This window comes from Lissotriton vulgaris, chromosome 2_1, assembly GCF_964263255.1.
Source record: "Lissotriton vulgaris chromosome 2_1, aLisVul1.2, whole genome shotgun sequence".
NCBI classification, from domain to species: Eukaryota; Metazoa; Chordata; class Amphibia; order Caudata; family Salamandridae; genus Lissotriton; species Lissotriton vulgaris.
The window spans coordinates 1,199,247,794-1,199,273,493 of record NC_141687.1 but is presented as its reverse complement, the minus strand read 5'-3'; positions in this window follow the sequence as shown (position 1 = coordinate 1,199,273,493).

The following is a 25,700-nucleotide window of genomic DNA, read 5'->3' as shown; positions in this document are numbered from 1 at the left end:
TAGTGAGTGCACAGTAGTGAGCAGTGAGTGCACAGTAGTGAGTGCACAGTAGTGAGTGCACAGTAGTGAGTATAGAGTAGTGAGTAGTGAGTGCAGAGTAGTGAGTGCAGAGTAGTGAGTAGTGAGTGCAGAGTAGTGAGTAGTGAGTGCAGAGTAGTGAGTAGTGAGTAGTGAGTGCAGAGTAGTGAGTAGTGAGTGCAGAGTAGTGAGTGCAGAGCAGTGAGTGCAGAGCAGTGAGTGCGCAGGGTGAACAATTCCAATCCATACCACATAATTCCATTACACACCACATGCATACACTCCATAACACATGGCTAAAAGACATTGCCATTTACAATGCCATTAGCTCTAACTCAAATAAATCTGAGACCTATTGCATTTCCAATGCTTGTTTGGTTGGTGGACAGACATAATAGACTTAAGCGGGAGATCAGAATGATACTGTGGAATCACAGCACCTGGCACTTTGACTGAAGCTTTCTGCCACAGCAGCATCGTTTTTGACAGATTTCTCTGCCCTCATGTGTTCTACCTCTTGATCATCCTTACCATCTCTGCGAGTGTGCAGTTGGTGGTTGAGAAATCTTGAGCCAAAGGGAGAACAGTGCCTGCTCCAAATCCAAGACACGTTCACATTTCAAAGGATCGAAAGCGGTAAGTGTAGTCCAGTGGGTTAACACACTTATGTCACATATATTGTCCACATGACTCCCATTTTCTTCCAGAGTCTACTTGTTTTAAAGCTTAAACTTGATGCTCAGATACAAGAGTTCAAATTTTGGTTTTTTTCTTTAACTTTGCTTTTCTGCACTGGCCCACTCTTTCCTTTCCTTGCACTACAGTGCAGTTTAACTTCTATTGTATTGCCCATATTTAGTCACCTGCACCTCAGCATTGTTCATCCTGACCTATGCCCTTCTTGTCACTCTCTTCACATGTGGCTGCCTTATCTCCTTTTACCCTGTCATCCGCCCTTTCCATTTTTGTCAAACTGCCCATTTCCACCCTATACATTTCACCTCTCTCTTGTTTTATATTTAACATTGTCTCCTTCTCTCCGCCTGATCATCCCTGTCCTTTTTCAATTTCCTCATTACAAATGAAGATCAAAAGCCCATACCAAAATGAAGTAAAAAAGCAATCAAAATCAAGAAGGCGCTCACAATAAATAGCACCCTGGCACAGAAGAAGGTGTGCCATTGAGAGGGAATAAGAAGACAGGGTAAATAGAGAACAGCACATTATGTCTATACACTTGCAGCACAAAGTGAATTTAAAAAAATCACCATTTAAAACAGTAAAGTCTGCTCCATATCAAGAAGCTCGTTTTGGTGCCTATTTTATTCCCGGAGATAGAATGAACACTCAGAAGTTTTAGATTCCACATAGAAAAGTGGGTTCTTGTGCATACAGTGAGAGTGGATCTCTTCAACAAACAGACCTCAGTAGAGCTAAACGCACTCCTCTGCAGATAGAGCTTGAGCACAGATGCAGCCAAGTCCCTGCATGCATAGTGCTGAACTCCTGCACAGATAGAGCAAAGACTATAAACCCATAAGTAATTTCCTTCATTGAGCTAGAGCTGAGTTCCTGAATGCACACTACTGTGAACCTGGGCAGACAGAGCTGAGTATGCAGCTGAGCGTCAGTGATGAGCCCCTGCGCAGACATAGATCGAGGTGAGACAGTTCACAGCCAGAGTTGAGCTCTCTCAGTATTTAATTCAATAATGTAAAATCCTTGGTTCTGTGTGAACTGAGAAACAAGGCCCAGCTGATATTCTGTGGGAGTATCACCTATCTCTCACCCAGGTTAATCTTCCTGAGAGGAGGAGAAGGTGGGAGGGAGGATGGCAGTAAGTGAGAAGGGATTGAGAAAAGTAATTGAAGAGAGAGAATGACAAGGTAGATAGTAGTGAAAAAGAATTAAGAATGTGTGTGAATATGGACAAAAAAGTGAGAAAGAAATGAGGAGAGTGTGACTGAGATGGAAAAGAATAGAGACCGAGTGTGACACAGGAGACACCAGAGTGAGAGATGTATGAACAACACCACTGCAATATACCTAAGGCAAATTTTATGTTATGTTATGTTAAGGGTATATGTGATGTAATTAACTCACCCTGGAGAGTATCCTGTTTCACTGATAGAATATTGACCCCCAAAATATCCCCATACATAAATATTGAGTTATAAATATTGATGTCAAAAATATCGACATCATATATTTATAATGGTAAGTACAACAATATTGGGGGGAAATATTAATGTAAAAAATATAGTTGTACTAAAAATCGATTTTAATATATATATAAAAAATATTTTTAAATATATTAAACAATAAAATTAACTTTTAAAAAATTAATTAGATTTAATATACATTTTAACAAATATAACACATAACTTTTATTTTAAAAATGTAAACATACATGTGCAAAATGTAATATTTATATATATATATATATATATATATATATGTATATATATATAAAGTTACTTTAAAACATTGAATAAACTATTCATTTTAATTTATTTTATAATTGTATATATGAAATGTACAAATATATATATGGCCAGCTGGGTTTGAAAAGGTGGACACTGAAAGCACTTTCTGAATCATTAGGCATTTGAAAAAGTCAAACGACGAAACGCGTCATGCCTGGAGTGCTTAATAAAGCGCGTTTCTGACCTGCTGAACTGGTGTGGCTTGTTCTTTTCCTCGGAGGGGAACGTGGTTTGGAGATATTTGTGTGCGGCCACAGCACATATTGAGCCCCCCACCCAACAAAGCTGTTCGGCGGCCGTAGTGGCAAACTTTCTTTTTGGTGTACCTCACAGACTGGGGATGTTGCCGAACCACCGCTTCGTGCCACTGTGACCTGCCAATCATTGGGATCGTGAACACACGAGGGAGCGTCTCACACTGGGGTGTCGCTCCCAGGCTGCAGATGGTGCCCTGCGGGTGGGTGATGGTTCCAGGTCAGCCGCTTTCACCATCATAGATCCAAGCGCCAGGTGAGAGGAGGCAGTCACCGCCCACTTGGGGGAGTACTGACAGAATGTGACTGCTGAGAATGAAACTCGAGGTTCCGAGTTTCGGGATGCTCCCTGACGCTTGCCAGCAGGCGTCAACCAATCGCAGTGAGGCCAGCTGGGTTTGAAAAGGTGGACACTGAAAGCACTTTCTGAATCATTAGGCATTTGAAAAAGTCAAACGACGAAACGCGTCATGCCTGGAGTGCTTAATAAAGCGCGTTTCTGACCTGCTGAACTGGTGTGGCTTGTTCTTTTCCTCGGAGGGGAACGTGGTTTGGATATATATATATATATATATATATATATATATATATATATATATATATATATATATATATATATATATATATATACCAATACCATCAAATCTAATAAAAACACATTATATTATTAATTAAGACATTACACTATTTAAAAGTCTTTAAACTTACATTTTCCACTTCAGTGAGTGCAACAGTAGGGAAAGTGGTGGATAGCGGAGGGGTAAAAATTACTATTCCCACTCCAGTGAGTGCAACAGTAGGGAAAGTGTTGGATAGCGGAGGGGTAAAAATTACTATTCCCACTCCAGTGAGTGCAACAGTAGGGAAAGTGTTGGATAGCAGAGGGGTAAAAATGACTCTTCCCACTCCAGCGAGTCTAAAAGTAGGAAATGTTGAATAGTGGAGGGGTAAAAATTACTATTTCCACTCCAGTGAGTGCAACAGTAGGGAAATGTTGAATAGTGGAGGGGTAAAAATTACTATTTCCACTCCAGTGAGTGCAACAGTAGGAGAAGTGTTGGATAGCGGAAGGGTACAAATTAACATTCCCACTCCAGTCACTTCAAAATTAAAAACAAGCAAAATATCACCAGCACAAAATATAAAAAACCAAAAAAATGAAAAATATATAAAAATAGTTTTTAAAACTAATAAATAGACACATATTATAAAGGAAGACTGCTGTGAAAGTCTGCAAAAGGCTGAATCATTAAAGAGTTTGCATGCTTTTTGGTCTGTGATCAATGCACCGTTCTTAAAAGATGAACGGTGTGTCTATAGATAACCATGTGGAGCAGGAGAAATGGGTTACGCATTTCGAAGGGCGATTTGGAACTGCTGGAAAGGCAATTACTCAATCTAGCTCCACAAGTTTAGCTGGTTTAGGAGGTGGTGCCCAGTTTACGCTGGAAGAAATAAAATATGCTCTAAATCAGTGCAAACGTGCAAAGGCACCAGGACCAGATGGGGTTCCAATTAATCTTTTTCTATATATTCAGGACCTTTGGGCCCTGCTCTTAACTAATGATTTTAATAAAATTGCCCAAATTGGTGTTCCTCCCTCATGGAGAACTACTGTAATTGTCCATATCTACTAAAAGGGAGCTAGGTCAATCCCGAAAAACTACAGGCCTCTATCTTTCATAGATTCAACTGCAAAACTAATGGGACGGCTGCTTTTAAATGAGCTTGAGGAATGGGCTCTGGAGAATAATATTATAATCCCATGTCAGTTTGGGTTCAGAAAAGGAAAAGGCACTGTGGATCAGTGTCTGAACCTAATAATTGCAAAGTATACAGGAGCAAAAAAAGGCCTTTGACTGCGTGGCACAGCCTAGGCCGTGTCAGATCATGGAGGCAATGGGGGTGGAGATACAAATCATTAATATTATTCGTGATTTGTATTCAGGTGACTCAGCTCGTGTTCGTTATGGAAAAGGAGGAGTGTGTACTAGGCACTTCAAAATTGCTAGAGGTGTGAGAAAGGGGTGAGACCTAGCACCCTTTTTATTTTCTCTTTAAACTAATGATGTCGAATCAGCTTTGTAGGGATCTACTCCAGATGTTCCTTACATTAATTAACTACATCTAGCAATACTTTTGTATGCTGACGAAGCAGGGATTTTAGCTCGTACTAGTAATGCGCTCCGCATATTAGTGATGGATTATACTAATTTTATGAACCAGCTGGACAATAAAATTAATTATTCAGAGTCCTTTGTCTTAGTGGCAGGGCCAAAGCACTGAATCAACCACAAATCTGTATTGAAGGGGGCAAGTTGGGAGTTTTGGATTCTTTTAATTATTTAGGGATTATGTTTGACCGCCAAAATCACTGGAAAAGTATTGTCATAAATAGGGGTTTACAGATGGAGAAAAATATTGGGGCACTTTTTAAATTTATAAAAAAAGTAGGTGCTAAACCTATTGAAGCAATTAAAAAAGCTTATGAAGCCAAATCAGTATCTGCTGCTACTTATGGAGCAGCTGTCTGGGGCATCAGAGACTGCCCAAAATTACAACTTATAGAAGATACCTTTTTGAAAATGTTGGTTTCACTGCCAAAATCATTCTCTAATTTTAATTGTCATACGGAGTTACGAGTCCCTTATATAACTGATAAAATTTGTGTGGCGCTCATCTTAATGTGGCACTCGCTCTGGCGGAAGGAGTCTCGTTAACGAGGGATATTATAAATGACGTCTTGAAGCTTTATGGTGCAAATAATATCAGTTGGTTATGTTATGTTGAATCTACCCTTCAAGCAACTGGGCTACATCATCTGTTCACAGATCCCACAACTTGCTGGTCTATTTCTAAAAAAGATTTTAAAAATCATTTGTCATCTAGATTACAGGAAAGGAGGGAGGTCTCCAATCTTAAAATGACAACTGTTAGAGCATTCTTGGAGGTTCCAAGCATTATGCAAATGGATGTGAATGCAACCTATCTATCGTTCGTCACTAATTTACAACATAGATAAATTTAGATTTCGACTGAATTATATCCCTTGATGTTAGGTCTACCTCGTAATATCTATGTAACATCTAAATTGCCATTTTGCACATGTGATGATCGATCTATTCAGAATGATTTGCATTTCTTGTTTTTTTGCAAATTTTATTGTGAGGAAAGGAAAAAGTTTATTGTCCCACTTATCTATAACATTAATTTCAGGCAGTGTTGTGTGGCCCTTTATTATCTGCAGTTATTACCTGATCCTTTTACATGTTTTTCATTCCTTCTTTTTATCCGCTTTAAAAAAAGAGACGATTAATTCATCAATCTGATAATTAACTGAAGCATTACCTGTTTGAATTGTGTTACTCACTGTATGTATATATATTTGTTTTATTCTTTTCCTTTAATCTTTGTGATTTGTAATAAGAATAATGCTGTTTTTAATGTGTCTTTTTTTTTGGTAAGATTGGAAATTGTTTATCTGTAGAATATTTTTAGGCCATTATTTTGTTGGCGAAATAAAGTTATTTATGACTGACTGACTATTCCCACTCCATTGAGTGCAACAGTAGGGAAAGTATTGGATAGCGGAGGGGTACAAATTACTATTTCCACTCCAGTGAGTGCAACAGTAGGGAAAGTGTTGGATAGCGGAGGAATAAAAATGACTATACATACTCCAGGGAGTGCAACAATAGGGAAAGTATTGGATAGCAGAGGGGTAAAAATTACTATCCCCACTCCAGTGAGTGCAACAGTAGGCAAAGTGTTGGATAGAGGAGGGGTCAAAATGACTATTCCCACTCCAGTGAGTGCAACAGTAGGGAAATGTTGGATAGCGGAGGGGTAAACATTCATTTTGCCACTCCACAAAAACTAATAAATAGAAACATATTATAATGGTAAATAGATATGACAGATACCTAGAAATATTATATTAAAGACATTTTAAATAATCTACAAATAACTGTTTTAATTGGGAATTATTTATAAACAATAACATTAATTATTACATATATGTAAACTTTTTCATTTCCTACCCTATAACACCACACAATTCACAACACACATCTACATTAGAAAAAAAATGTACCTCCATAATGAACATCATTAATTAGCAAATAGAGAAATATTATTAATTAAAACAGATAAAATGTATTTACTCCCCAAATGTTACCCAATAAAACCAAAACTCAACACACACAAAATAAAAGCAATTAACCTAATTAATTATCAATTGATGAATTAATATTAATGATCAACTAATTATTGATGAATTAAACATAAATTACTTTGCACCCTCTACCCCTATAAAACCCACAAACCACATCTACAAATAATTACAAAACACCCATGAATAATAAAAAATAAATTATCATCAATTAACAACTACTTAATAATTAATTAAAAATAAATGAGTTCCTACCCTTTACCCCTATAAACCCCACAACTCACATCTAAAATGAATTACACACATGCATATTTAAATGTGAATTAATTATTATCATTCATTAACACATAATTATTAATTAATTAAAAATAAAAAACCTCCCACCTTTTACCCCTATAAACCCCACAACCCGCTCCTAAAAAAAATTACACAAATAACATAATTAATTAACAATCAATTAATTAATAATAATTAACCAATAAATACATTACTTCCTACAATTAGCACTATAAAATCTAAATTAAATAAATAATACATTTTAAAAAATCATACATTTATGATTACTAAGGGTTCTATTACGATGGCGGGCAAGCAAAGGCTGCCCACCACTACAACAGCAAAAGGGACCACCCGCCATAGGTGCGGCGGTCCCGCCATTCAAATTAGGATGCGCCCGATACACTGGCTTTGTTCAATGGTAAGACCTGTTTTTTAGGTCTCGCCTGTCGATGCGCATGCGCATCGAGCTTGCGAGACTATGGGGGCTTATCCACTCTTTATCCAACTTGCAAGGAATCGTGGCGATTCCTTGCAGTGCACGAGAAATTTAAGGTCAATGCGCATGCGCAATGAGCTTCAAAGCGCGTGCACATGCCCCCAGCCGCCTGCTTTGCCTGCTCTCTCTGTCACAGCCTCCCCCAGCTCCGCCTCCTCACTTATTGATTGCACGGCCGTTAGGCCGTGCCTCCCCTACTCTCCTCCCCCCTCCTCCTCCACTCCCCCTCACGACGCACCTCTGGATCCGCCCCCTCCCCACTTTCTCTACCACCACTCTAGCAATGCTTGTCTTCCGTGAAACTGTCTGGCACACGAAAGTCTTACCATTAACAAGACCTATTGCCCAGCAGAAATGACTTTCGTCTTCAACTCTAACTTCCCCAAATCTATTTTTTGGGACAATGAAACATACTTATTTGTTAACAAACTTTTCTACAGCCTTCAACATCTCTTCCACAACCCACAAACGCCAGAACCTCCCCCCTCTGTTCCCGTACACAGCCAGGCTCGCAATTCAACTCCCCCTCCCCAGACGCCAGCACCTCCCATCTCTGTCCCTGCACACAGCCAGGCTCTCAGAGCACAATAAACGAAAGACTTGAAACTGAAATCGTCGACAAAAAGAAATAATGACAGACGCATTACAAGCTACATCGCCTTGTACATTCCCCAATCAGCAGACCTACTATTCCCACCCCTCCGTCTACAGCGTGCTACGCAAAAAATAGCGTTAGTATGTATAGCATTGCACCTAAAAAACAGTTAATATTACAACCCACAAACGCCAGCACCTCCCCCCTCTGTTCCCGTACACAGCCAGGCTCGCAATTCAACTCCCCCTCCCCAGACGCCAGCACCTCCCTTCTCTGTCCCTGCACACAGCCAGGCTCTCAGAACACAACAAAAACGAAAGACTTGAAACTGAAATCGTCGACAAAAAGAAATAATGACAGACGCATTACAAGCTACATCGCCTTGTACATTCCCCAATCAGCAGACCTACTATTCCCACCCCTCCCTCTACAGTGTGCTACGCAAAAAATAGCGATAGTATGTATAGCATTGCACCGAAAAAACAGTTAATATTACAACCCACAAACGCCAGCACCTCCCCCCTCTGTTCCCGTACACAACCAGGCTCGCAATTCAACTCCCCCTCCCCAGACGCCAGCACCTCCCCTCACTGTCCCTGCACACAGCCAGGCTCTCAGAACACAAAAACGAAAGACTTGAAACTGAAATCGTCGACAAAAATAAATAATGACAGACGCATTACAAGCTACATCGCCTTGTACATTCCTCAATCAGCAGGCCTACTATTACCACCCCTCCCTCTACAGCGTGCTACGCCAAAAATAGCGCTTGTATCTATAGCATTGCACCTAAAAAACATGTAATATTTTGACATGTTTATAAACGAAATGAAACACACAGAGTCAGTTCAATTCAACGGGCCTACTATTTCCCTCCTCCGACACAGCGTGACATCACAGAGCCTCTAGCACATCCACGTGACTAAACAGTCCTCGCAACCCGCCATAACCCCCAACAATACGCCGGACCTGCTGGGACCATTCTTTAATACCATTTACATGAACACAAAGCCAGGCCACAGACTCCAAGGCTTTCGTCAACAAAACTACAGGATGCTAGACTACTTTAAGCGCCGTCGTCAAGATTGTAATCACTTGTGAAGTTCCTTTGGGGATGTGCTAATTTAGAACAGCAGGATGCGAGCCGGGTGTTACCTCGAGAACAACAACAAACCCCCCCAAAAAAAAACCCACTGAAAGAAAATACTAACACTAGAAAACGTGATGCTTTTTCGCTAAACTTAAACAATCCCACTGAACGAAAATACTAACACTAGAAACGTGATGTTTTTTTAACAAAACTTATTTACTTTACATAACCATGCCTAGTATTTCACAACTTCCCTCTACAGCGTGGTATGTAAAATCGGCCTATTCTACGTCAACGCTTGTACAGACTAAAGATTTCCTATGTTGCCTTCAGTGAAACATTTCCGATGTTGCCTTCTTTTGGATAACTACCATATTTCTTATACACACACATTAAGGGACGCATCCGCAGCAGCCTCACCCTCACTCACCCTCACCCTCACTCACCCTCAACCCCTCATGCTGTTTTGAAGGGTAACTTGGAGCAGACAGTTCAAGTCGAATTACAGTAAGGGAGAAAATGGCGTTGCCACACACACATTAATGGAGGCATGCTCACCCTCAATCACCCTCACCCTGAACCCCTCACCCTCACTCACCCTCAACCCCTCACCCTCACTCACTCAACACCTCACCCTCACTCACCATCAACATCTCACCCTCACTCACCCTGAACACCTCACCCTCAACCCCTCACCCTCAACCACTCACCCTCACCCTCACTCACCCTCCCTCACCCTCAACCCCTCACCCACACCCTCAACACTGCACCCTCAACCCCTCACTCACCCTCAACCCCTCCCCCTCACCCTCACTCACCCTCACCCTCACCCTCACTCACCCTCAACACCTCACCATCACTAACCCTCAACCCCTCACCCTCACTAACGCTCAACTCCTCAATCACACTTACCCTCACTCACCCTCAATACCTCCACCTCACTAACACTCAACCCCTCACTCACCCTCACTCTCACCCTCACTCACACTCAACACCTCAGCCTCACCCTCACTCACCCTCACTCACCCTCAACCCCTCATGTCATTTTTAAGGGTAACTTGGAGCAGACAGTTCAAGTCGAATTACAGTAAGGTCGAAAATGGCGTCTGGAAACGTTATGTTTTTTTAACAAAACTCCTATAGTTTACATACCATGCCGTACACACACACCGACAACAATCCCAGCATTTAAAATTACCCACAGACACATTCAAGGGCCGCATCCTCAGCAATGCTCACGATTTTTATCGTAAAAATAACAACACAACTTTGATGGCAAATACATCAGCTCAGAACATTTCGCCACACCTGTCTCTACATTTAGGTATTGCCAAACAAAATTATCTACCATCTTTCTAATTCGCCCACTGTATTTTAACGTTGCCACACACACATTAATGGAGGCATGCTCACCCTCAATCACCCTCACCCTCAACCCCTCACCTACCCTCACGCTCACTCACCCTCAACCCCTCACCCTCACTCACTCAACACTTCACCCTCACTCACCATCAACATCTCACCCTCACTCACCCTCAACCCCTCACCCTCAACACCTCACCCTCAACCACTCACCCTCACCCTCACTCACCCTCAACCCCTCACCTAGCCTCACCCTCACTCACCCTCAACCCCTCACCTAGCCTTACCCTCACTCACCCTCAACCCCTCACCCTCACTCAACACCTCACCTTCACTCACCATCAACATCTCACCCTCACTCACCCTGAACACCTCACCCTCAACCCCTCACTCTCAACCACTCACCCTCAACCACTCACCCTCACCCTCACTCACCCTCCCTCACCCTCAACCCCTCACCCACACCCTCAACACTTCACCCTCAACCCCTCACTCACCCTCAACCCCTCCCCCTCACCCTCACTCACCCTCACCCTCACTCACCCTCAACACCTCACCATCACTAACCCTCAACCCCTCACCCTCACTAACTCTCAACCCCTCAATCACCCTTACCCTCACTCACCCTCAATACCTCACCCTCACTAACACTCAACCCCTCACTCACCCTCACTCCCACCCTCATTCACACTCAACACCTCAGCCTCACCCTCACTCACCCTCACCCTCACTCACCCTCAACCCCTCATGCCATTTTTAAGGGTAACTTGGAGCAGACAGTTCAAGTCGAATTACAGTAAGGTAGAAAATGGCGTCTGGAAACGTTATGTTTTTTTAACAAAACTCCTATAGTTTACATACCATGCCGTACACACACACCGACAACAATCCCAGCATTTAAAATTACCCACAGACACATTCAAGGGCCGCATCCTCAGCAATGCTCACGATTTTTATAGTAAAAATAACAACACAACTTTGATGGCAAAAACATCAGCTCATAACATTTCGCCACACCTGTCTCTACATTTATGTATTGCCAAACAAAATTATCTACCATCTTTCTAAATCGCCCACTGTATTTTAACGTTGCCACACACACATTAATGGAGGCATGCTCACCCTCAATCACCCTCACCCTCAACCCCTCACCTACCCTCACCCTCACTCACCCTCAACCCCTCACTCAACACCTCAGCCTCACTCACCATCAACATCTCACCCTCACTCACCCTCAACACCTCACCCTCAACACCTCACCCTCAACCACTCACCCTCACCCTCACTCACCCTCAACCCCTCACCTAGCCTCACCCTCACTCACCCTCAACCCCTCACCTAGCCTTACCCTCACTCACCCTCAACCCCTCACCCTCACTCAACACCTCACCTTCACTCACCATCAACATCTCACCCTCACTCACCCTGAACACCTCACCCTCAACCCCTCACCCTCAACCACTCACCCTCAACCACTCACCCTCACCCTCACTCACCCTCCCTCACCCTCAACCCCTCACCCACACCCTCAACACTTCACCCTCAACCCCTCACTCACCCTCAACCCCTCCCCCTCACCCTCACTCACCCTCACCCTCACCCTCACTCACCCTCAACACCTCACCATCACTAACCCTCAACCCCTCACCCTCACTAACTCTCAACCCCTCAATCACCCTTACCCTCACTCACCCTCAATACCTCACCCTCACTAACACTCAACCCCTCACTCACCCTCACTCTCACTCTCACTCACACTCAACACCTCAGCCTCACCCTCACTCACCCTCACCCTCACTCACCCTCAACCCCTCATGCCATTTTTAAGGGTAACTTGGAGCAGACAGTTCAAGTCGAATTACAGTAAGGTTGAAAATGGCGTCTGGAAACGTTATGTTTTTTTAACAAAACTCCTATAGTTTACATACCATGCCGTACACACACACCGACAACAATCCCAGCATTTAAAATTACCCAGAGACACATTCAAGGGCCGCATCCTCAGCAATGCTCACGATTTGTATAGTAAAAATAACAACACAACTTTGATGGCAAATACATCAGCTCATAACATTTCGCCACACCTGTCTCTACATTTATGTATTTCCAAACAAAATTATCTAACATCTTTCTAATTCGCCCACTGTATTTTAACGTTGCCACACACACATTAATGGAGGCATTCTCACCCTCAATCACCCTCACCCTCAACCCCTCACCTACCCTCACCCTCACTCACCCTCAACCCCTCACCCTCACTCACTCAACACCTCACCCTCACTCACCATCAACATCTCACCCTCACTCACCCTCAACACCTCACCCTCAACACCTCACCCTCAACCACTCACCCTCACCCTCACTCACCCTCACTCACCCTCACTCACCCTCAACCCCTCACCTAGCCTCACCCTCACTCACCCTCAACCCCTCACCTAGCCTTACCCTCACTCACCCTCAACCCCTCACCCTCACTCAACACCTCACCTTCACTCACCATCAACATCACACCCTCACTCACCCTGAACACCTCACCCTCAACCCCTCACCCTCAACCACTCACCCTCAACCACTCACCCTCACCCTCACTCACCCTCCCTCACCCTCAACCCCTCACCCACACCCTCAACACTTCACCCTCAACCCCTCACTCACCCTCAACCCCTCCCCCTCACCCTCACTCACCCTCACCCTCACCCTCACTCACCCTCAACACCTCACCATCACTAACCCTCAACCCCTCACCCTCACTAACTCTCAACCCCTCAATCACCCTTACCCTCACTCACCCTCAATACCTCACCCTCACTAACACTCAACCCCTCACTCACCCTCACTCTCACTCTCACTCACACTCAACACCTCAACCTCAGCCTCACCCTCACTCACCCTCACCCTCACTCACCCTCAACCCCTCATGCCATTTTTAAGGGTAACTTGGAGCAGATAGTTCAAGTCGAATTACAGTAAGGTTGAAAATGGCGTCTGGAAACGTTATGTTTTTTTAACAAAACTCCTATAGTTTACATACCATGCCGTACACACACACCGACAACAATCCCAGCATTTAAAATTACCCACAGCCACATTCAAGGGCCGCATCCTCAGCAATGCTCACGATTTTTATAGTAAAAATAACAACACAACTTTGATGGCAAATACATCAGCTCATAACATTTCGCCACACCTGTCTCTACATTTATGTATTTCCAAACAAAATTATCTAACATCTTTCTAATTCGCCCACTGTATTTTAACGTTGCCACACACACATTAATGGAGGCATTCTCACCCTCAATCACCCTCACCCTCAACCCCTCACCTACCCTCACCCTCACTCACCCTCAACCCCTCACCCTCACTCACTCAACACCTCACCCTCACTCACCATCAACATCTCACCCTCACTCACCCTCAACACCTCACCCTCAACACCTCACCCTCAACCACTCACCCTCACCCTCACTCACCCTCACTCACCCTCAACCCCTCACCTAGCCTCACCCTCACTCACCCTCAACCCCTCACCTAGCCTCACCCTCACTCACCCTCAACCCCTCACCCTCACTCAACACCTCACCTTCACTCAACATCAACATCTCACCCTCACTCACCCTCAACACCTCACCCTCAACCCCTCACCCTCAACCACTCACCCTCAACCACTCACCCTCAACCACTCACCCTCACCCTCACTCACCCTCCCTCACCCTCAACCCCTCACCCACACCCTCAACACTTCACCCTCAACCCCTCACTCACCTCAACCCCTCCCCCTCACCCTCACCCTCACCCTCACTCACCCTCAACACCTCACCATCACTAACCCTCAACCCCTCACCCTCACTAACTCTCAACCCCTCAATCACCCTTACCCTCACTCACCCTCAATACCTCACCCTCACTAACACTCAACCCCTCACTCACCCTCACTCTCACGCTCACTCACCCTCAACACCTCACCCTCAACCACTCACCCTCAACCACTCACCCTCACCCTCACTCACCCTCCCTCACCCTCAACCCCTCACCCACACCCTCAACACTTCACCCTCAACCCCTCACTCACCCTCAACCCCTCCCCCTCACCCTCACTCACCCTCACCCTCACCCTCACTCACCCTCAACACCTCACCATCACTAACCCTCAACCCCTCACCCTCACTAACTCTCAACCCCTCAATCACCCTTACCCTCACTCACCCTCAATACCTCACCCTCACTAACACTCAACCCCTCACTCACCCTCACTCTCACCCTTACTCACACTCAACACCTCAGCCTCGCCCTCACTCACCCTCACCCTCAACCCCTCATGCCATTTTTAAGGGTAACTTGGAGCAGACAGTTCAAGTCGAATTACAGTAAGGGAGAAAATGGCGCCTGGAAACGTGATTTTTTTTAACAATACTCCTATAGTCACTCACCCTCAACCCCTCACCCTCACTCAACACCTCACCTTCACTCACCATCAACATCTCACCCTCACTCACCCTCAACACCTCACCCTCAACCCCTCACCCTCAACCACTCACCCTCAACCACTCACCCTCAACCACTCACCCTCACCCTCACTCACCCTCCCTCACCCTCAACCCCTCACCCACACCCTCAACACTTCACCCTCAACCCCTCACTCACCCTCAACCCCTCCCCCTCACCCTCATTCACCCTCACCCTCACCCTCACTCACCCTCAACACCTCACCATCACTAACCCTCAACCCCTCACCCTCACTAACTCTCAACCCCTCAATCACCCTTACCCTCACTCACCCTCAATACCTCACCCTCACTAACACTCAACCCCTCACTCACCCTCACTCTTACCCTCACTCACACTCAACACCTCAGCCTCACCCTCACTCACCCTCACCCTCAACCCCTCATGCCATTTTGAAGGGTAACTTGGAGCAGACAGTTCAAGTCGAATTACAGTAAGGTTGAAAATGGCGTCTGGAAACGTTATGTTTTTTTAACAAAACTCCTATAGTTTACATACCATGCCGTACACACACACCGACAACAATCCCAGCATTTAAAATTACCCAGAGACACATTCAAGGGCCGCATCCTCAGCAATGCTCACGATTTGTATAGTAAAAATAACAACACAACTTTGATGGCAAATACATCAGCTCATAACATTTCGCCACACCTGTCTCTACATTTATGTATTTCCAAACAAAATTATCTAACATCTTTCTAATTCGCCCACTGTATTTTAACGTTGCCACACACACATTAATGGAGGCATTCTCACCCTCAATCACCCTCACCCTCAACCCCTCACCTACCCTCACCCTCACTCACCCTCAACCCCTCACCCTCACTCACTCAACACCTCACCCTCACTCACCATCAACATCTCACCCTCACTCACCCTCAACACCTCACCCTCAACACCTCACCCTCAACCACTCACCCTCACCCTCACTCACCCTCACTCACCCTCAACCCCTCACCTAGCCTCACTCTCACTCACCCTCAACCCCTCACCTAGCCTTACCCTCACTCACCCTCAACCCCTCACCCTCACTCAACACCTCACCTTCACTCACCATCAACATCACACCCTCACTCACCCTGAACACCTCACCCTCAACCCCTCACCCTCAACCACTCACCCTCAACCACTCACCCTCACCCTCACTCACCCTCCCTCACCCTCAACCCCTCACCCACACCCTCAACACTTCACCCTCAACCCCTCACTCACCCTCAACCCCTCCCCCTCACCCTCACTCACCCTCACCCTCACCCTCACTCACCCTCAACACCTCACCATCACTAACCCTCAACCCCTCACCCTCACTAACTCTCAACCCCTCAATCACCCTTACCCTCACTCACCCTCAATACCTCACCCTCACTAACACTCAACCCCTCACTCACCCTCACTCTCACTCTCACTCACACTCAACACCTCAACCTCAGCCTCACCCTCACTCACCCTCACCCTCACTCACCCTCAACCCCTCATGCCATTTTTAAGGGTAACTTGGAGCAGATAGTTCAAGTCGAATTACAGTAAGGTTGAAAATGGCGTCTGGAAACGTTATGTTTTTTTAACAAAACTCCTATAGTTTACATACCATGCCGTACACACACACCGACAACAATCCCAGCATTTAAAATTACCCACAGCCACATTCAAGGGCCGCATCCTCAGCAATGCTCACGATTTTTATAGTAAAAATAACAACACAACTTTGATGGCAAATACATCAGCTCATAACATTTCGCCACACCTGTCTCTACATTTATGTATTCCCAAACAAAATTATCTAACATCTTTCTAATTCGCCCACTGTATTTTAACGTTGCCACACACACATTAATGGAGGCATTCTCACCCTCAATCACCCTCACCCTCAACCCCTCACCTACCCTCACCCTCACTCACCCTCAACCCCTCACCCTCACTCACTCAACACCTCACCCTCACTCACCATCAACATCTCACCCTCACTCACCCTCAACACCTCACCCTCAACACCTCACCCTCAACCACTCACCCTCACCCTCACTCACCCTCACTCACCCTCACTCACCCTCAATCCCTCACCTAGCCTCACCCTCACTCACCCTCAACCCCTCACCTAGCCTCACCCTCACTCACCCTCAACCCCTCACCCTCACTCAACACCTCACCTTCACTCAACATCAACATCTCACCCTCACTCACCCTCAACACCTCACCCTCAACCCCTCACCCTCAACCACTCACCCTCAACCACTCACCCTCACCCTCACTCACCCTCCCTCACCCTCAACCCCTCACCCACACCCTCAACACTTCACCCTCAACCCCTCACTCACCTCAACCCCTCCCCCTCACCCTCACTCACCCTCACCCTCACCCTCACTCACCCTCAACACCTCACCATCACTAACCCGCAACCCCTCACCCTCACTAACTCTCAACCCCTCAATCACCCTTACCCTCACTCACCCTCAATACCTCACCCTCACTAACACTCAACCCCTCACTCACCCTCACTCTCACGCTCACTCACCCTCAACACCTCACCCTCAACCACTCACCCTCAACCACTCACCCTCACCCTCACTCACCCTCCCTCACCCTCAACCCCTCACCCACACCCTCAACACTTCACCCTCAACCCCTCACTCACCCTCAACCCCTCCCCCTCACCCTCACTCACCCTCACCCTCACCCTCACTCACCCTCAACACCTCACCATCACTAACCCTCAACCCCTCACCCTCACTAACTCTCAACCCCTCAATCACCCTTACCCTCACTCACCCTCAATACCTCACCCTCACTAACACTCAACCCCTCACTCACCCTCACTCTCACCCTTACTCACACTCAACACCTCAGCCTCGCCCTCACTCACCCTCACCCTCAACCCCTCATGCCATTTTTAAGGGTAACTTGGAGCAGACAGTTCAAGTCGAATTACAGTAAGGGAGAAAATGGCGTCTGGAAACGTGATTTTTTTTAACAATACTCCTATAGTCACTCACCCTCAACCCCTCACCCTCACTCAACACCTCACCTTCACTCACCATCAACATCTCACCCTCACTCACCCTCAACACCTCACCCTCAACCCCTCACCCTCAACCACTCACCCTCAACCACTCACCCTCAACCACTCACCCTCACCCTCACTCACCCTCCCTCACCCTCAACCCCTCACCCACACCCTCAACACTTCACCCTCAACCCCTCACTCACCCTCAACCCCTCCCCCTCACCCTCATTCACCCTCACCCTCACTCACCCTCAACACCTCACCATCACTAACCCTCAACCCCTCACCCTCACTAACTCTCAACCCCTCAATCACCCTTACCCTCACTCACCCTCAATACCTCACCCTCACTAACACTCAACCCCTCACTCACCCTCACTCTTACCCTCACTCACACTCAACACCTCAGCCTCACCCTCACTCACCCTCACCCTCAACCCCTCATGCCATTTTGAAGGGTAACTTGGAGCAGACAGTTCAAGTCGAATTACAGTAAGGTTGAAAATGGCGTCTGGAAACGTTATGTTTTTTTAACAAAACTCCTATAGTTTACATACCATGCCGTACACACACACCGACAACAATCCCAGCATTTAAAATTACCCAGAGACACATTCAAGGGCCGCATCCTCAGCAATGCTCACGATTTGTATAGTAAAAATAACAACACAACTTTGATGGCAAATACATCAGCTCATAACATTTCGCCACACCTGTCTCTACATTTATGTATTTCCAAACAAAATTATCTAACATCTTTCTAATTCGCCCACTGTATTTTAACGTTGCCACACACACATTAATGGAGGCATTCTCACCCTCAATCACCCTCACCCTCAACCCCTCACCTACCCTCACCCTCACTCACCTTCAACCCCTCACCCTCACTCACTCAACACCTCACCCTCACTCACCATCAACATCTCACCCTCACTCACCCTCAACACCTCACCCTCAACACCTCACCCTCAACCACTCACCCTCACCCTCACTCACCCTCACTCACCCTCACTCACCCTCAACCCCTCACCTAGCCTCACCCTCACTCACCCTCAACCCCTCACCTAGCCTTACCCTCACTCACCCTCAACCCCTCACCCTCACTCAACACCTCACCTTCACTCACCATCAACATCACACCCTCACTCACCCTGAACACCTCACCCTCAACCCCTCACCCTCAACCACTCACCCTCAACCACTCACCCTCACCCTCACTCACCCTCCCTCACCCTCAACCCCTCACCCACACCCTCAACACTTCACCCTCAACCCCTCACTCACCCTCAACCCCTCCCCCTCACCCTCACTCACCCTCACCCTCACCCTCACTCACCCTCAACACCTCACCATCACTAACCCTCAACCCCTCACCCTCACTAACTCTCAACCCCTCAATCACCCTTACCCTCACTCACCCTCAATACCTCACCCTCACTAACACTCAACCCCTCACTCACCCTCACTCTCACTCTCACTCACACTCAACACCTCAACCTCAGCCTCACCCTCACTCACCCTCACCCTCACTCACCCTCAACCCCTCATGCCATTTTTAAGGGTAACTTGGAGCAGATAGTTCAAGTCGAATTACAGTAAGGTTGAAAATGGCGTCTGGAAACGTTATGTTTTTTTAACAAAACTCCTATAGTTTACATACCATGCCGTACACACACACCGACAACAATCCCAGCATTTAAAATTACCCACAGCCACATTCAAGGGCCGCATCCTCAGCAATGCTCACGATTTTTATAGTAAAAATAACAACACAACTTTGATGGCAAATACATCAGCTCATAACATTTCGCCACACCTGTCTCTACATTTATGTATTTCCAAACAAAATTATCTAACATCTTTCTAATCCGCCCACTGTATTTTAACGTTGCCACACACACATTAATGGAGGCATTCTCACCCTCAATCACCCTCACCCTCAACCCCTCACCTACCCTCACCCTCACTCACCCTCAACCCCTCACCCTCACTCACTCAACACCTCACCCTCACTCACCATCAACATCTCACCCTCACTCACCCTCAACACCTCACCCTCAACACCTCACCCTCAACCACTCACCCTCACCCTCACTCACCCTCACTCACCCTCACTCACCCTCAACCCCTCACCTAGCCTCACCCTCACTCACCCTCAACCCCTCACCTAGCCTCACCCTCACTCACCCTCAACCCCTCACCCTCACTCAACACCTCACCTTCACTCAACATCAACATCTCACCCTCACTCACCCTCAACACCTCACCCTCAACCCCTCACCCTCAACCACTCACCCTCAACCACTCACCCTCACCCTCACTCACCCTCCCTCACCCTCAACCCCTCACCCACACCCTCAACACTTCACCCTCAACCCCTCACTCACCTCAACCCCTCCCCCTCACCCTCACTCACCCTCACCCTCACTCACCCTCAACACCTCACCATCACTAACCCTCAACCCCTCACCCTCACTAACTCTCAACCCCTCAATCACCCTTACCCTCACTCACCCTCAATACCTCACCCTCACTAACACTCAACCCCTCACTCACCCTCACTCTCACGCTCACTCACCCTCAACACCTCACCCTCAACCACTCACCCTCAACCACTCACCCTCACCCTCACTCACCCTCCCTCACCCTCAACCCCTCACCCACACCCTCAACACTTCACCCTCAACCCCTCACTCACCCTCAACCCCTCCCCCTCACCCTCACTCACCCTCACCCTCACCCTCACTCACCCTCAACACCTCACCATCACTAACCCTCAACCCCTCACCCTCACTAACTCTCAACCCCTCAATCACCCTTACCCTCACTCACCCTCAATACCTCACCCTCACTAACACTCAACCCCTCACTCACCCTCACTCTCACCCTTACTCACACTCAACACCTCAGCCTCGCCCTCACTCACCCTCACCCTCAACCCCTCATGCCATTTTTAAGGGTAATTTGGAGCAGACAGTTCAAGTCGAATTACAGTAAGGGAGAAAATGGCGTCTGGAAACGTGATTTTTTTTAACAATACTCCTATAGTCACTCACCCTCAACCCCTCACCCTCACTCAACACCTCACCTTCACTCACCATCAACATCTCACCCTCACTCACCCTCAACACCTCACCCTCAACCCCTCACCCTCAACCACTCACCCTCAACCACTCACCCTCAACCACTCACCCTCACCCTCACTCACCCTCCCTCACCCTCAACCCCTCACCCACACCCTCAACACTTCACCCTCAACCCCTCACTCACCCTCAACCCCTCCCCCTCACCCTCATTCACCCTCACCCTCACCCTCACTCACCCTCAACACCTCACCATCACTAACCCTCAACCCCTCACCCTCACTAACTCTCAACCCCTCAATCACCCTTACCCTCACTCACCCTCAATACCTCACCCTCACTAACACTCAACCCCTCACTCACCCTCACTCTTACCCTCACTCACACTCAACACCTCAGCCTCACCCTCACTCACCCTCACCCTCAACCCCTCATGCCATTTTGAAGGGTAACTTGGAGCAGACAGTTCAAGTCGAATTACAGTAAGGTTGAAAATGGCGTCTGGAAACGTTATGTTTTTTTAACAAAACTCCTATAGTTTACATACCATGCCGTACACACACACCGACAACAATCCCAGCATTTAAAATTACCCAGAGACACATTCAAGGGCCGCATCCTCAGCAATGCTCACGATTTGTATAGTAAAAATAACAACACAACTTTGATGGCAAATACATCAGCTCATAACATTTCGCCACACCTGTCTCTACATTTATGTATTTCCAAACAAAATTATCTAACATCTTTCTAATTCGCCCACTGTATTTTAACGTTGCCACACACACATTAATGGAGGCATTCTCACCCTCAATCACCCTCACCCTCAACCCCTCACCTACCCTCACCCTCACTCACCCTCAACCCCTCACCCTCACTCACTCAACACCTCACCCTCACTCACCATCAACATCTCACCCTCACTCACCCTCAACACCTCACCCTCAACACCTCACCCTCAACCACTCACCCTCACCCTCACTCACCCTCACTCACCCTCACTCACCCTCAACCCCTCACCTAGCCTCACCCTCACTCACCCTCAACCCCTCACCTAGCCTTACCCTCACTCACCCTCAACCCCTCACCCTCACTCAACACCTCACCTTCACTCACCATCAACATCACACCCTCACTCACCCTGAACACCTCACCCTCAACCCCTCACCCTCAACCACTCACCCTCAACCACTCACCCTCACCCTCACTCACCCTCCCTCACCCTCAACCCCTCACCCACACCCTCAACACTTCACCCTCAACCCCTCACTCACCCTCAACCCCTCCCCCTCACCCTCACTCACCCTCACCCTCACCCTCACTCACCCTCAACACCTCACCATCACTAACCCTCAACCCCTCACCCTCACTAACTCTCAACCCCTCAATCACCCTTACCCTCACTCACCCTCAATACCTCACCCTCACTAACACTCAACCCCTCACTCACCCTCACTCTCACTCTCACTCACACTCAACACCTCAACCTCAGCCTCACCCTCACTCACCCTCACCCTCACTCACCCTCAACCCCTCATGCCATTTTTAAGGGTAACTTGGAGCAGATAGTTCAAGTCGAATTACAGTAAGGTTGAAAATGGCGTCTGGAAACGTTATGTTTTTTTAACAAAACTCCTATAGTTTACATACCATGCCGTACACACACACCGACAACAATCCCAGCATTTAAAATTACCCACAGCCACATTCAAGGGCCGCATCCTCAGCAATGCTCACGATTTTTATAGTAAAAATAACAACACAACTTTGATGGCAAATACATCAGCTCATAACATTTCGCCACACATGTCTCTACATTTATGTATTTCCAAACAAAATTATCTAACATCTTTCTAATCCGCCCACTGTATTTTAACGTTGCCACACACACATTAATGGAGGCATTCTCACCCTCAATCACCCTCACCCTCAACCCCTCACCTACCCTCACCCTCACTCACCCTCAACCCCTCACCCTCACTCACTCAACACCTCACCCTCACTCACCATCAACATCTCACCCTCACTCACCCTCAACACCTCACCCTCAACACCTCACCCTCAACCACTCACCCTCACCCTCACTCACCCTCACTCACCCTCACTCACCCTCAACCCCTCACCTAGCCTCACCCTCACTCACCCTCAACCCCTCACCTAGCCTCACCCTCACTCACCCTCAACCCCTCACCCTCACTCAACACCTCACCTTCACTCAACATCAACATCTCACCCTCACTCACCCTCAACACCTCACCCTCAACCCCTCACCCTCAACCACTCACCCTCAACCACTCACCCTCACCCTCACTCACCCTCCCTCACCCTCAACCCCTCACCCACACCCTCAACACTTCACCCTCAACCCCTCACTCACCTCAACCCCTCCCCCTCACCCTCACTCACCCTCACCCTCACCCTCACTCACCCTCAACACCTCACCATCACTAACCCTCAACCCCTCACCCCCACTAACTCTCAACCCCTCAATCACCCTTACCCTCACTCACCCTCAATACCTCACCCTCACTAACACTCAACCCCTCACTCACCCTCACTCTCACGCTCACTCACCCTCAACACCTCACCCTCAACCACTCACCCTCAACCACTCACCCTCACCCTCACTCACCCTCCCTCACCCTCAACCCCTCACCCACACCCTCAACACTTCACCCTCAACCCCTCACTCACCCTCAACCCCTCCCCCTCACCCTCACTCACCCTCACCCTCACCCTCACTCACCCTCAACACCTCACCATCACTAACCCTCAACCCCTCACCCTCACTAACTCTCAACCCCTCAATCACCCTTACCCTCACTCACCCTCAATACCTCACCCTCACTAACACTCAACCCCTCACTCACCCTCACTCTCACCCTTACTCACACTCAACACCTCAGCCTCGCCCTCACTCACCCTCACCCTCAACCCCTCATGCCATTTTTAAGGGTAACTTGGAGCAGACAGTTCAAGTCGAATTACAGTAAGGGAGAAAATGGCGTCTGGAAACGTGATTTTTTTTAACAATACTCCTATAGTCACTCACCCTCAACCCCTCACCCTCACTCAACACCTCACCTTCACTCACCATCAACATCTCACCCTCACTCACCCTCAACACCTCACCCTCAACCCCTCACCCTCAACCACTCACCCTCAACCACTCACCCTCAACCACTCACCCTCACCCTCACTCACCCTCCCTCACCCTCAACCCCTCACCCACACCCTCAACACTTCACCCTCAACCCCTCACTCACCCTCAACCCCTCCCCCTCACCCTCATTCACCCTCACCCTCACCCTCACTCACCCTCAACACCTCACCATCACTAACCCTCAACCCCTCACCCTCACTAACTCTCAACCCCTCAATCACCCTTACCCTCACTCACCCTCAATACCTCACCCTCACTAACACTCAACCCCTCACTCACCCTCACTCTTACCCTCACTCACACTCAACACCTCAGCCTCACCCTCACTCACCCTCACCCTCAACCCCTCATGCCATTTTGAAGGGTAACTTGGAGCAGACAGTTCAAGTCGAATTACAGTAAGGGAGAAAATGGCGTCTGGAAACGTTATGTTTTTTTAACAAAACTCCTATCGTTTACATACCATGCTGTACACACACACCAACATCAATTCCAGCATTTAAAATTACCCACAGACACATTCAAGGGCCGCATCCTCAGCAATGCTCACGATTTTCATAGTAAAAATAACAACACAACTTTGATGGCAAATACATCAGCTCATAACATTTCGCCACACCTGTCTCTACATTTATGTATTTCCAAACAAAATTATCTAACATCTTTCTAATTCGCCCACTATATTTTAACGTTGCCACACACACATTAATGGAGGCATCTTCAGCAATGTTCAGTATTTTCATACTAAACATAAACGCCACAACTTTGAGCCTGTATATTACAAGACTTACATTAAGGGACGCATCCGCAGCTAAGTTCTGTATTTACAACACGTACACACACAGCAAAAACTATCCCAGCATTTAAAACTACCCACAGACACATTTAAGGGCCGCTTACGCAGCAATGCTCCAATTTTCATAATAAAAACAAGAACACAACTTTTATGGCAAATATTGCATCCGGCCTCTGACCCATTCAGCACCATGCATCAGCTCATAACATTTCGCTACACCTGTCTTTATATTTATGTATTGCCAAACAAAATCATCGACCATCTTTCTCATTCGCCCACTGGATTTTAACGTTGCCACACACACATTAATGGACGCATCCGCAGCAATGTTCAGTATTTTCATACTAAACATAAACGCCACAACTTTGAGCCTGTATATTACAAGAGTTGTAGGTTTAAA